The 14,618-nt window shown below is 37.6% G+C and overlaps 1 pseudogene; it reads right to left on the minus strand.

The window, feature by feature from the left end:
* Window positions 1-13,610: 13,610 nt before the first annotated feature.
* On the minus strand, window positions 13,611-13,774 carry LOC129402664 (U2 spliceosomal RNA; annotated as a pseudogene).
* Between the last annotated feature and the right edge of the window lie 844 nt (window positions 13,775-14,618).

Consider the following 14,618-nt stretch of genomic DNA (forward strand, 5'->3'; position numbering starts at 1 on the left):
CTGTCATCCTGTTGTTCATCAATTTGCTCAAGCGGGTGCCAGTAACATCTCCATTCATCCTAGCCCTGAGATTTTAGCAGCCTCTCTTTACTTTTCCTTCCCAACATTGCCACATTGGAGGCTCTTTCAGGGTCAGGGGAATGAGACCCATCATTGTTGCTGTTTTTTTTTTTTTGGCATGTCAAATATGCCATGGGGAGCTTGCCAGGCTCTGCATGCGGGCAGGAAACTCTTGGTAGCTCGCCAGGTCCTGTAGGACAATCTAAGATGAGAGGGAGAACTAGACAATATGAGGTTGCTTCCGGTAGCTTTGTTTTATAGTCTCTGATCATGGCCATTGATGGAATTACACAGTGCCAGGGGCAGTTTGTGGGTGTGACTGCCTAGCTACTGGAAAAAGGGGGAGCTGGGTGGAAGAGGTCCAGTCCTGATCCAAGCAGGCTTGGAGATTTCAGCCCCGGGTCTCACACACCTGGGTTCCTCTGTTGGTTCCTTCATGGGTGAGGCTCTTCCTAGCGTGTGGAGAGTGGCCTTGCGCATGGCTGTGGCTGGGTTCCGGAGGTCTTCGGCTGCTGGGGCTCTGCTTGGGGTGAGGAGGGAAACTCAACCCACCCCACTCCGAGGGGCCCTGGTGAAGACAGTCAGGTGTGGGGGCAGGAGACTCTTAAATATTAAAAGGTTAATATCCAAGATATATAAAGCATCACAAAACCCAACCATTCAAAACTACCCCATTGAAAATAGGGATAACATCTTAACAGACAGTACTTCAAAGATGACACACACATAAGATACACAAAAACATCCATCACCACTAATTATCTGGGAAATACAAATCAAAATGGCAACCAAGTATTACTTTATATAGGTCAAAACAGTCTATATCTAATAGAAATTGTCAGGCTGGCAGGCATGGGTGCGAAAGAGGAAGAAGTCTCTTGCATTGTTGGTGGGACTACCATATACACCAGCTTCAATGGAAGGAGTATGGAGACTTCCTCTAAGTTAAAAATGAAACCACCGTATAACCTAGGGATTCTACTTCTTGGTACCTTTTCTAAGAAGTGAAAAATGCTATCTGGTACTAAAAATGGTATATGCACATCTTTGTCCATTGCATTGTATTTTCATTGTATTTTGTATTTAGCTTTTAAAAATTTGAAGCACTGTGGTTTATGATACTGTTAATGATAGGGGTTTATGCATACAGCATTCTGACCTCACACTCTCCACATTTGCTCCACCATTTACTCCACCATTTTCTCAGGGTCCCCTTCCAAACATCCCTAGCTACCCCTGATAAACCTAGTTCTGTAAACTAATTCTCAAGTTTTACTATTTTGAACATTTGTTATTCCCAGTCTATGTTTCTTTATATCCCACATGTGAAAGATTATTCTGAATCTGATCCTCTCCTTCTGTCTGATTTCAATCAGCAGAATACCCTTCAGTTCCACTTCTGTGGTTATAACTTATATGATTTTACTTTTTCTTATAGCTGAATAGTATTCCCTTTGGAGTATCACTGTTTCTTCATCCAATCATATGTTTTTGGACATTCAATCTCTTTTGAGATCTTGGCAATTGTGAATGCTGTTGCAGTGAATACAGGAGGAAAAATGTCTCTTGAAAATAGAGTTTTTAGGCCTTTGGGGTAGATGATGAGACGTAGAATTTCTGGGTTGTATAAAAGTTCAATTCTTCGTTATTTGACAAGAGTTTATATTATTTTCTAAAGCAGTTGAATCAGTTGATATTCCCATGCATTCATGCCAATACTGGTGGCATTGTTTTGTTGATGTGTACTAGTCTTCATAGTGTGAGGTGATGTTTCATTAGTATTTTGATTTACATTCTCTGATGACAAGAGATATAGGGTGTTTTTCACATACCCATTGGCCATCTATATGTTTTCTTTAAGGAAGTGTTTTTCATCTCTTCTACCCCTCTCTGATTTTTCTGTAAGTTTTTCAAGTTTTATGTGTTTTTTTTTGTGTGTTTTTTTTTGCTTTTGTTTTTTTTTGGTCACAGCCGGCGATGCACAGGGGTTACTCCTGGCTCTGCACTCAGGAATTACCCCTGGTAGTGCTCAGGGGACCATATGGGATGCTGGGAATAGAACCCGGGTCGGCCGCATGCAAGGCAAATGCCCTCCCCACTGTGCTATCGCTCCAGTCCCCAGTTTTTCAAGTTTTAAAAAAAAGATATCTTGATATTACCTTTTTATTGATGAGTGCTGAATAAATAATTTCTCCATTTGTGCGGTGTATTTTTATACTAGTCATCATTCCTTTGGTGGTAGAGAGCTTCTTAATTTGATGAATCTCACATGTTTGTGTTAGCTTTGATTTATTGGCTAATGGCATTGAGTATTGAAGATGCCTCTAGAATCAGTTTCATGAAGGATTCTGCTTGTGTTTTCCTCAGTATAATTTATGGATTCAGGTCTGATATTGATGTCTTTAATCCATTTTGAATTGACTTTTGTGAATGATATGAGACAGAAATCTAAGTACAATTTTTAAAAAGATGTGACTGGCCTGTTTCCCATCATTAATTAAAGTAGCATTTCTTATTTTACTTTCTTAAATAGTAGCTGACCATGTACCTGCCTTTTTGCCTCTGGGCTCTCAGTTCTATTTTTCTTTCCTGAGAGATATTTATTCCAGTATCAAACTGTCTTGATTACTGTAGCTTTATAGTATAATTTAAAGTTGGGTTAAAAGAAGACTCCCACATTTATTTCTCCTAGGATTGCTTTGAGTATTTATGGTGGGGCTGGGAGTGGGGGGCAGTTATCCATATACATTTCATCAGCATTTGGTTTATTGGTTTTGAACAGTATATTGTAGATGGCAGTCACAAAAGTGCCTGATGATCCTGGCCATTTGTGCAATCTCCTTCTCCTGGCTCTTGGCTAGAATAACTGAATACAGCTCAGCAGAAAGGACGTCACTTCAGATATTAAATGAAGGCCAAAATTTGACTTTTATCTTGGGGTGATTTTGGAACCTTCTTTTCTTCTTTCTATATTTGGTTTATTGGTTTTGAACAGTATATTGTAGATGGCAGTCACAAAAGTGCCTGATGATCCTGGCCATTTGTGCAATCTCCTTCTCCTGGCTCTTGGCTAGAATAACTGAATACAGCTCAGCAGAAAGGACGTCACTTCAGATATTAAATGAAGGCCAAAATTTGACTTTTATCTTGGGGTGATTTTGGAACCTTCTTTTCTTGACTTTCTATATTGTCAAGTGCAAGTAAAAATTTTGGTTATTCTGAAAGAAAGATCATGTGCAGGAGAAAGTACTGGATGATAAAATGCAACATGGGAGAAACTCAAACAACCCAGATGATAATCAGATTCAACTGTCTGTGGGTACCAACTCCTTGTCTGTGGGAGGGAGACCTGCATTCCAGCCCTGAGATGGTAGCAGCCCCATTTGGAAGTTTGAGTATGACTTCATGAGACACCCTGAGCCTGGCTCTTTTAGTTAAACTTCTCCCAAACCCCCAATCTAGAGAAATGGAGATAGTAATTGCTTGTTTTGAGTCACCAAGTTTTGGGATAATTTGTTAAGTAGAAAAAAATTAATAGTATGTATATGTTGGAAGTAATTCAACAGAAAACAGTAGTTTTGTATTGTTTTACTCACAATAATTTTTGTTATGGAATAATTTAAAATTTTTCCTAAGTCAAATTGATCAGTTTGTTCTCTTATACCTTCTGGGACATCAGATGCAATTGAGGTAAGAATTTTCCAAATTCATAACAGTTTCCTGATTTTTTTTTAAATGAGAAGACTAATCTGTATATATATATACATATATATATATAAAACTACTGAGAAAAGTTGCTTGTATATGTTATTTAAAAAAGCTTAATTTTTTTTGCAAAGGAGGTCACTCCCAGCAGTGCTCAAGTCTTACTCCTGATTTTGTGCTCAGACATCACTCCTTGCTGGGCTGTAGGGACCGTATGAAGTGCCAGGGATCAAACCTGGGTCTGCCACACACAAGGTAATCACCCTACCCATTGTTCTATCTCTACATCGCTCAAAGCTGTAAACATTTGATGCTTTTACTTTTGATGCATTTTACTATATGGGAGATAAACTTATAAAATTTTGTATTCTTATTTTTTTTATTTTTATTTTTTAATTTTTATTTTATCACCATGTGCAAAGTTACAAAGTTCTTAGGTTTATGTCTCAGTTATACAATATTAAAACACCATCCCTTCACCAGTGCCCATATTCCACCACCAAAATCCCCAGTATACCCTCCCCAACCCCAACTGTATAACTGATGAATTTCACTTCATTTTCTCTTTACCTTGATTATGTTCCATATTTTAACTGTATTCTTATTTTACAGTTGATAATTATACTTGTTATTGTTAATTATGGAGAGCTGGAGTGATAACACAGCAGGTAGGGTGTTTGCCTCTGGGTTTAATTCCTCCGTCCCTCTCAGAGAGCCTGGCAAGCTACCAAGAGTATCCCGCCCGCACGGCAAGCTACGCGTGGCACATTTGATATGCCAAAAACAGTAACAACAAGTATCACAATGGAGACATTACTGTTGTCTGCTTGAGCAAATCGATGAAGAACAGGAAAGCAGTGCTACAATGCTATTGTTTATTATGTGCTGTTCATAGGCCAGACACTGATAAACTTTAAGCATGCTCTCAGTTTTTGTCCTTTCAAAATCGCCAAGAGTCAGAAATCATCCAATTGTTCTTATTTTAGATATTTAGGAACCAATACTAAGAGAGGACTGTTTGTGTGAGATTTACTTTCAGTGGTGTTCCAGAATTTAAATGTAGAGCTGCTTGATTTGGGGGCTGTGATAAACAGAATTGTTGCTCCATTTCCCAAATTTATATATTGATGCCCTAACTCCCAATACTTCAGATTGTGGAGATAAGGCCTTTGAAAGGTGATGAAGATAAAGTGGAGTTGTTAGAGTGAGTCCTGATTCAATGCACTGGAGTCTGGGCAAGAAGAGGACAATATAATAAGATACACACAAAGAGAAGACCCAGACATCCCTGTATCAGAAAGAAGACCTCAAATAAACCAACTTTGCCAACACCTTGATTTCAGTCTTCTCAAACTGTGAAGAAATTGCTTCCAGAATTGTGAGAAAATCGATTGCTATTGTTAAAGTCACCCAGTTGCTGGTATTTGTTTGTCAGCGCCTGGCAAGCTAGTATAAGGGCTATAGTATTTAATGATGAGGGGATTTTAACTCTTAACAATCACAGTATCTCAGAAGCATTGCTTTGGTGTCATTAAGTACTTACTGAAACTATATAATATTGCTTCAAATAAGTGTACCTGAGTTAATCTAACTCTATCTCAGGTTGACATGAGTATGGTCTTAGCCAGTTTGGATTTAAAAAACTGTAACAAAAGGGAATGCTATAAAAATTTCATTTCTCTTAAGTTCCCCAGAAGGGGAATTACTTTATACAAGATTATAAACATTTGAAGAACTCCCTAATAATCCATAACGTGGCATTTTATTCCAATAAAGATAGAGCATGATGCTCAGGATAAAAAAATATTAGATTCTTTTGCTCATATTTTCAATTGCAATCTCTTTGATACCAGAAAAGTAAGAGAAGTCTAAACCATCAGCAGTAAATTGTGGGTCCTCCCTCTTATGAGCCATAGCACGTTAATTGCCCATTTAAAACCTTAGGCCCCTCATTACACCATTGTGGGAATTAAGTAAGTAAGACATGTAAAATGCCACAAATTGGCACAATTCTTGTATACATACTTTAAGGAACAATAAATGCATCCTTCTTGTTTGAGATAAAATTCTGTAAGGCTTGAGACCAATGCTATATAGTTTTTTAATATTTACTTATTTATTTTGCTTTTTGGGTCACACCCGGCAATACACAGAGGTTATTACTGGCTTATGCACTCAGGAATTACTCCTGGTGGTGCTCAGGGGACCACATGGGATGCTGGGAATCCAACCCGGGTTGGCCGCATGCAAGGCAAACACCCTACCAGCTGTGCTATTACTCCAGCCCCACATTTTAAATATTTAATTGCTCTTTTTCCTTTTGAGTCACACATGGTAGGCTACTCCAGGTGCATGCTGGAGTGGCATGGGGTGACTCTCAGCAGTGCTCCGGAGAACATATTCTGCCAGGCATTGAAACCAGGCTACTGTTTGCAAGCCCTTTGAGCTATCTGCCTGGCAATATTTTAATAATTAGACTCGATATAATTACCACTATATCTCTCCTACATAGGTTCTATATCTTCAGTTAGTAGTAAGTAAAATTTTGTTTTAAAAAGTGAATACTCAGAAATCCTACCCAAGGGTCACTGTGACTACTTAGGATCTGAACTCATTTCTAGTCAATTCCAGATCCTCGTGTTTTCTGCTTCCTCTTTTTCTGGGGGGTCACACCTGGCGATGCACAGGGGTTACTCCTGACTCATGCAGTCAGGTATTACTCCTGGCGGTACTCCGGGGGACCATATGGGATGCTGGGAATCGAACCTGGGTCGGCCGCGTACAAGGCAAACGCCCTACCTACTGTACTATCACTCCAGCCCCGCTTTCTGCTTCTTACTACTGCCTCACCCAACAAAGATAGAACCCATTGATGCAACACACTGACATATTATTTGTAAAGCTATATTCTAAATTCATTATTTATTCTTCAGCTCTTTCCTTTCCAGTTTTTCCAATTTCCTCTTCAATATGGAATCTTGCTCTGTTCCTCAGGCTGAGGTCGAGTAAGTCAGGCAGAAGTTAGAATGATTTAACTTTTGTGCTCATAAGGCATCAAATAGCTAGTTATAAATTTCTTCCCATCCCTTCCCCCTGAGCCCTCTTTGGAAAATGAAAGAATTGCAACCTGATCCTGCCTCTTGCTCTTTGATTCTCATGGCATTCTTTTTGGATTAAGGGTGTCCAGTTTCCCCGGAGGAAAAAAATATAGCCATCTAAGTGAGGTAACTACACGTCCTTCAGAAACCTCCTTAATGGGAGTTTTTATGGGGTGTATTTTCACCTCATTGAGCTTTTTATTTCATTAAGATTCTTTCATCTACCCAAGCAGGTGAAGAAAATGGGGAAATAAGGGCAGAGAAAAGAAGAGCTTTAGGAACTTGAAAAGAAAAAGAAAACCAAAAGAAATGATCCCCACATTTGTTTTGTTATAGATCTAACAAGCAATCAGGCCAGTAACAAAGGGCAAGTTTTTTAATCCTTGATTTGCTATGTGGCTGGCAAAACGGGCCACTTATTAAGAGAGAGGGTCAATGCCTTTAATCATTCACATTATTATTTATGTATTACTTTTCATTTATTCACTCAAAATTTTGAATAAAAATATTAAAACCCCATTCTTAGCATACTCAGAACCTATATGTAACCGGTTTACCAAAATTTTTGAAGAAGAGAAAAAATTACAAAAATACATAGTTTTCTGTATTTCTTAAAATGTAACATCTGTATATTCATTCAACCAACCTCCAGTGTTTGGTACTTGTACGGTGGTTTTCTTTATTTATCTTTTTGGCATTCTTTGTTCCAAACAAGTAAAAGACACACCTATGATGCTTCAGCCATGTTTATAATTCTAATTTCCCTTTTGTTGTTGTTGTTTTCATTTTTGGGGCCACACCTGGCAGAGTTTAGGTGTTACTCCTGGCTCTGCACTCAGGAATATAGTCCTGGAGATACTCAAGAGATCATATAGTGAGATGCCAGGGATTGAACCTGCGTCGATCTCAATAGCTTTGACCCCAGTTCTAGTTACTTTAAAGCAGATTAGGAGATGTGTGTGTATGTGTGTGTGTGTGTTTGTGGGTTGGGGGGAGGGTTGGAAGACATTGGGGCACACCCAGCTGTGCTCAGGGTTTACTTGGACTCTCTGCTTAGGGATGACTCCTTGTGGTGCTTGGAAGAACAATATACAATGCAGGGAATCATATCCAAGTAGACCACGTGCAAGGCAAATGTTTTATCTACTATATGCTCTTTATACCGTTAGAGATACTTTTTGGAAACAATTTGACTTTAGTCAAAAAACTTTTTATAATGTTTTCTCCAATATTTTATTGACTGAATTTTTGGATCTATTAATTCATCAAAGACTCTTTAAAATCATCTTGCTTCATCAAATTTTTCCAAAGAATTCATAGACATTTTATATAAATAATTATTTCTTTTTATTTATTTATTTATTTATTTTTAAATAAAAATTTTATTTTATTAAATCACCGTGTGGAAGATTACAATGCTTTCAGGCTTAGGTCTCAGTTATACAATGCTGAAACAACTATCCCTTCACCAGTGCCCAGATACCACCACCAAAAAAAAAAAAATCCCACACAGTACACCTCCCATCCCGCCCCCCCACCCCCTACCTTGTAACTGATAAGTTTCACTTCACACTCTGTTTACTTTGGTTACATTCAATATTTCAACACAAACTTCACTATTGTTGTTAGGAGTACCCCACTAGACTCAGACCTACTGTGAAGCTACTGCAGCCGCGCGGTTTTGAATTTCTGTACTTTAACACGAAGTCCAGGGAGATTTTTTCCAGATATTGGATCATTGCAGGCTTGAAAACCCAATCTGTGGTCGTCTTAATATGGCGGACTCCGCGCCCTTCATCCCCAGAGAGAAAGAGGCGAGAGAGAGAAATACCTTTCCCCTCCTGGGCGGGCACGGGGCCGAGGCTTAGTTCTCAGGCTGGAGACATTCTGCGAGGAGTTGCCCATGCTGAAAGAGGTTTTGCTGGGTCTGGATTCACGCTTGTGCAGCTGCGGAGAGGCCGCACACGTGTGCGGCCCCCGGGATCACATCTCGGTGGTGGGAGGGGCCGGTGCCTCCCAGGTTATTTCTTTTTAGATGTTTCAACTATAGAGGATTACTGATTATTTCATTAAATTATATGCATATAATATCAGCTAATTTTGAGGCCTTATGCATCCCCACCATACTATGTTCAAGAGTTGGCCTTAATTCTGTAATTAATCATTTGAAGCAGCCTACGAGACAAATAGTATTATAATCAGCATTTCCTGTGGAAGAAAATGTATTGAACCAGTTTGGGATATATTTACTGATGACTTTTGATGAGCTCATGATTCAAGGGGTGGGTCAGGAGGATATAGTAAAATAATATGTAGTCTATTAGTGGAAGTTCTCAGATTGGTGGGCATCAACCAAAATATGTGTACATGCTAGGAGTAAATTATTAAATTTAAATTTAATAGGATCTGAAGATCGAGGATCAGGGATGCTGCCTCCTTGGCCAAGACGTCAAAAACCAGATGATCTGGACACGTAATGTGATTTGGAGATGACCATTGAACCACTGGACTAGAGCCATCACTGACTGGATTCCATGGGATGTCAAAAGAACTCTTGGCTGACCACCTATAAGATGGTCAGACTTCTTTGTCAAGACCTTGAATGAACGGTTTGATGCTCTTCATGTTTCTGGAGTGAACAAGTGCCACTGGGCTACACTAGCACATGACAGGGTAAAATGGAGACACTACTGGCGCCCGCTTGAGCAAATCGATGAGCAACGGGATGACAAGTGATACAAGTGATACAACTTTAATAGGAGAGGGCAGTTAAGAAGACATTTACTTTATTAGAGGGGAGAATGGGAGAATGGGGAAAGAAAGCATGTATTTTGAGATCACAGCAATTTGAGTTTGGATAATAGTGCTGGTAATTACTGGCAATTTGAAACTTCATTCCTCATTTATAAAATATGAATACTTTTTATTGGGTTATATTTTCTTTTATTGTTTATTAATAATTTTTCTTAGGAACCTTCTAATATACTAGGAACTGCCTGTGGTTTTATTCATAAACACTATACCTCTTTACCCACTCCAAATATGTATTTTGGGAAAACATATAATAATTAAATAACTTCAATTTGAAGTGACATGAAGGAAAACAGGCCAGAATTCTAGAAACATGTTGAATATGAAGACTTATGTTTGTTTACTTTCTCATTCATGTTGTCAACTAATATTTACTGAAGGCTTATTATGACCCAAATACAGCATAGCGATAAGCAAGATAGCATGAGAATTCAATAAAACACTGCAGCATCAAGGAGTTAAAGATGAATAGTTGATACACCCAAACTTCCCAGAAGCTCAGTCTAGCTTACTCAAGTCTCATTAAGTATTGTGACACAGTAAATGCTCTATGAAAGAAAGTAAAAAATGTATGGGAGCTCAGTGTAGGGTTAGATGAGTCTGTATTGAAGAGTGTGGGAGACCATTTCATATTAGATTATAATACAGATTCTTTGACCAGATTGTAGACTGTGTACTCCTAGCTCCAAATAACATACTTCAAAGATATAGGTATAAATGGTAACTTTTAGAATTATGCAAATCACAATCTACAAATCTATGTCCTGAAGTTTTCCCAGAGGCTTACTATTTTGCTTACATTTTTTCATATTTAGTGAGACAGTGCAGGGATGGATGAAGACATAATCTCTTCATAGTTAAGGACCCTGAATGATTGATTTCTTAATTTTCTTCTTTACCTTGGTTTGCAAGAATATAAAGTATTTGTTTTAGGGATACACTGCTAGCATTCAATGTCTATCAAAAGATGCAAATATCCCTCTACAAGATTTTATTGGACTATTTTTGAATTTTGTCATACTTGGTTGTGTCTGGGAGCTCAGGTGGTGCCTGGGATCAAATTGGGTTTGGCCAGATGTTAGGCAAATACCTTAATCCCTGCACAATCTTTCAAGTCCATTTAAACTTTAGACAGTCATATACATTTCAGAAGGCAGCTACCTTTTTTTTTAATTTAGAAAATGCAAATGCAACTGAGAGGCTCATCAGTCTAAGTTTATTGGGAAATTTCAACTTTCAAAGATGTTCTATGCAAAGAGGAGGAATTTAAGTAATAGGAAAGATGTAAGGATTCCAAATAAACAGAACAGCATCAGAGCATGGCAATGTGTTAAAAAGGGATGACTAAATACTGAAGAATTGTTCCTGATGTCCAAAAAAAAAAAAAAACAGACAAACAAACTATGAAGATGCTTTTTGTGGTAAAATTTAATTTCCAATGTATAAAACCAATTAAGAAAATGCATTCTTGCAGTGGAACAGGATCTTTGCAATAGAGTGACTATCTGCTATAAAATTACATTAATTTCAATATAAAAAGTTATTAGAATAAAATACTTTATAGAAAAAGCATATTATGAAAGCTAACTTAAAAAAATGAAAACATGCTTAGAGACAGACTTGAAAATATATGGTGCATAAAATATGTATATCTAGACTTGGCATCTCTCTTCTTAATTTTTTTCTTTTTGGGGGAGTGGGCACACCTAGTGATGCTCAGGGGTAACTCCTGGCTCTGCGTTTAGTAATTACTCCTGGATGTGCACAGGGGACCATATGGAATGCTGGGGATTGAATCCAGGTGTGTGTTTGGCTCCCAAGCAATGCACACGGATCCCAGGGGCTATTCCTGATGATACTCTGCCAACTGGGTCCATTTCAGTGCTTAGGTTCAGTGACCCCTGAGTCCACTACTGTTTGACAATATAGGATCACATTCAGCAATATATGCTGTGATGGATTGAATTTGGGGTCTTATGCATGCAAGTCACGATTTCTAACACCTTGAACTATCTCCTTGGGCTTTTATTTATTTATTTTTTTGGTCTTCCATTTTTGCTTCTCAATACCATACAGTATTTTCTTGCATTGAATATGTATGGATTTTATAATAAAACTAGAAAACAGTAAAAACAATTTATTTTGAAATTATTGTAAAAGTGAAATAGATTGCAAGATCTATTATAATCCACAGAAAAGATAGAAATGTAGGGTAGCTAGGGAAGCCTTCTCACCAAAGATGAGACTTGAAAGAAAAGACAACTAGAGGAGCAAACATCTCCTTAGCACTTGCTCCATGCTGAGTGTTTATAATGTGCTTTCTCTATACCTCACCATGTTTACAAGTGAATAGTAAGACTCTGATAGTTTAATAGCCTATGAGCAAAATCAGAAATCTTGAAGACAGAATATTGGAAAGTTTTACTTTAGCTCTATTGCCTGCTAGCTGTCACTAGTGTTCTACTGGGTTAGTTTCACAACACGTGGGCTCTCATTCATATATTGATTTGTGTAATGACTATGTTTGTGTAATATCGGTGCAATGACGAGACTAGGAAACTTGGATTGTGAATGTTTAGTTCATCACTTACTGTAGATGTTGACAAAGAAACTACCATATCACAGGTACCTCATACCTCAGTGAATACAGCTGACTAAATGGACATATATCCAGGACAGTTAGTTCCTGCATATTTTACTCAAGTGTTTCAAGAGACTCATGAGATAATAGGTCTGACAGGACCTTGGAAATTGTAGAATTATGCACCCATGTCAGGAATTTTGATTTTTGGAGACATTACTTTTTGTTCAAGTCAAATTGTATTTCTTTTTTTTAAAGAAAATAACATCATATTTATTAATATATTTAATATAAAACAGATAATATATTATGATCATAGTATTCATTATATTGACAATTGCTTTTTCAGTTTAACAATTATTATTAACTTTTATTACATAAGGAAATTTATATTAACAACATTTTTATTTACATGCTTGGGATCAAATATATGTGACAAGGGAGACTAAATTATAACTGTTAAATAGAATAAAGAAAAAACTACTCATGGGCTAGGTATTTAGAATTCTTGCTGTTTCTTCAGTACAAATTAAGGTGATTTTTTTCTCTTGTCCTCTAAACAATTATATAACTAATTCCTCAAGTTGACATATTCTAGCACTTTTTTTGAAAATTGTATTTTAATCAACATTTGAATGGAGCTTCAGTGATATCTTGATTTAGTTAATGATATTTGGGCACTGAAAGTTGCAGGTATTTTTTAATGGGACATCCCAGTTAGACACTTCTATATCTAGACAGCCTGGGTTCAAATTTCCATCCAACTCGGTACCAGATACTCTTTGACCCTTGAAAAATTATCTATCCATGTGTCACAATTTTTTTGTCTCTAAAATGGAGTCAATAAATTGCCTTACTTTGTGATCTTGAATGTACCAGTTACAAATTTGTTTAATCTGAAGATCGTCTTGGGAATATAAAGAATTATTAGCAGTTATAATGTATTAAATAACTGCCTGTGTTTAAATCTGTATTCTTTTTTTTTAATTCATTTATTTTTAATTAGAAAATCACTGTGAGGGTACAGTTACAGATCTATACACTTTTGTGCTTATACTTCCCTCATACAAAGTTCGGGAACCCATCCCTTCACCAGTGCCCATTCTCCACCACCAGTAAACCCAGCGTCCCTCCCACCCTCCCCAATCCCATCTCCCCCCCACCCCACCCTGCCACTGTGGCAGGGCATTCCCTTCTGTTCTCTCTCTATAATTAGCTGTTGTGGTTTGCAATAAAGGTGTTGAGTGGCCGCTGTGCTCAGTCTCTAGCCCTCATTCAGCCCGCAACTCCCTTCCCCCACATGGCCTTGGACTACAATGTAGTTGGTGATCGCTTCTCTGAGTTGCCCTTTCCCCGGAACGTGAGGCCAGCCTCGAAGCCATGGAGTCAACCTCCTGGTACTTATTTCTACAGTTCAAAACCCATTTAATATATTGTCCTCGGATAGAGGACGTATCAGATATTAAACTGATAAGAACAGGTACTACACTTGATCTTAGCTAAAAGGCCCAGAAGCGATGCAAATTGTATTTCTTAAAGACCAGTGGCACACCTGCAAAAACTTCATGCAGAAATTCTTAGAATATGGCAGGAAAATACAAGGCAGTTTTCCAAAACTGAGCCCAGAGATTTTATCAAATTCTTGATGGAAACATTATTTTGTGTATATTTTCAAAATATTTATGAACTCTCTATACCTCTTCATGATATGTTAATTATTCTATAGGACACGCACCTGACTTGGGATCCACTAGGACTTCATCTGGGAATCTAAGGAGCAGAGGGGGTTGATGTAGTACATGAGATCAAACTCAGGTCCTCTTATATGTTAAGCATATTCTCCACCAATTGAGCTGTGTCTCTGACCTAACCATATATATCAGTTTCATAATGGCTTATCACCAGTCCCTGATGATGATATTAGGAAATGTTGAGGTTTCTATTTCTGTGCTGAACCTTGGAGGCTCTTACACGTCCAGGGAAGGGTGATCACTTGAACATATCATCCAATTGTTAATCACGGTCTCAAAAACTTAAAAAATATTTTTCCTTCTTGAAGTGGCAAAAATATTATTATTGTGTCCAGTGGACTTTGATTGAACTTGACTGTGTCACTTTTCACCTGTATGATTTTGGACAAGCTTCTTGTCTGCCATAAGCCATTTTTTCCAAGTAGGAAAAACCATACCAACCTTGCAGGACATTTAGTAGGATTAAATTGAAATTTCAATTTAATCCTACTAAATGTAGGATTTAGTAGGATTAAATCCTACTAAATGTACAATTTAAATATGTACATTTAAATTGAAATATATATATTTCAATTTATATATATTTATATATAATTTATACATATATTTATA

Source organism: Sorex araneus, chromosome 2 (genome assembly GCF_027595985.1).
Source record: "Sorex araneus isolate mSorAra2 chromosome 2, mSorAra2.pri, whole genome shotgun sequence".
Classification (NCBI taxonomy): domain Eukaryota; kingdom Metazoa; phylum Chordata; class Mammalia; order Eulipotyphla; family Soricidae; genus Sorex; species Sorex araneus.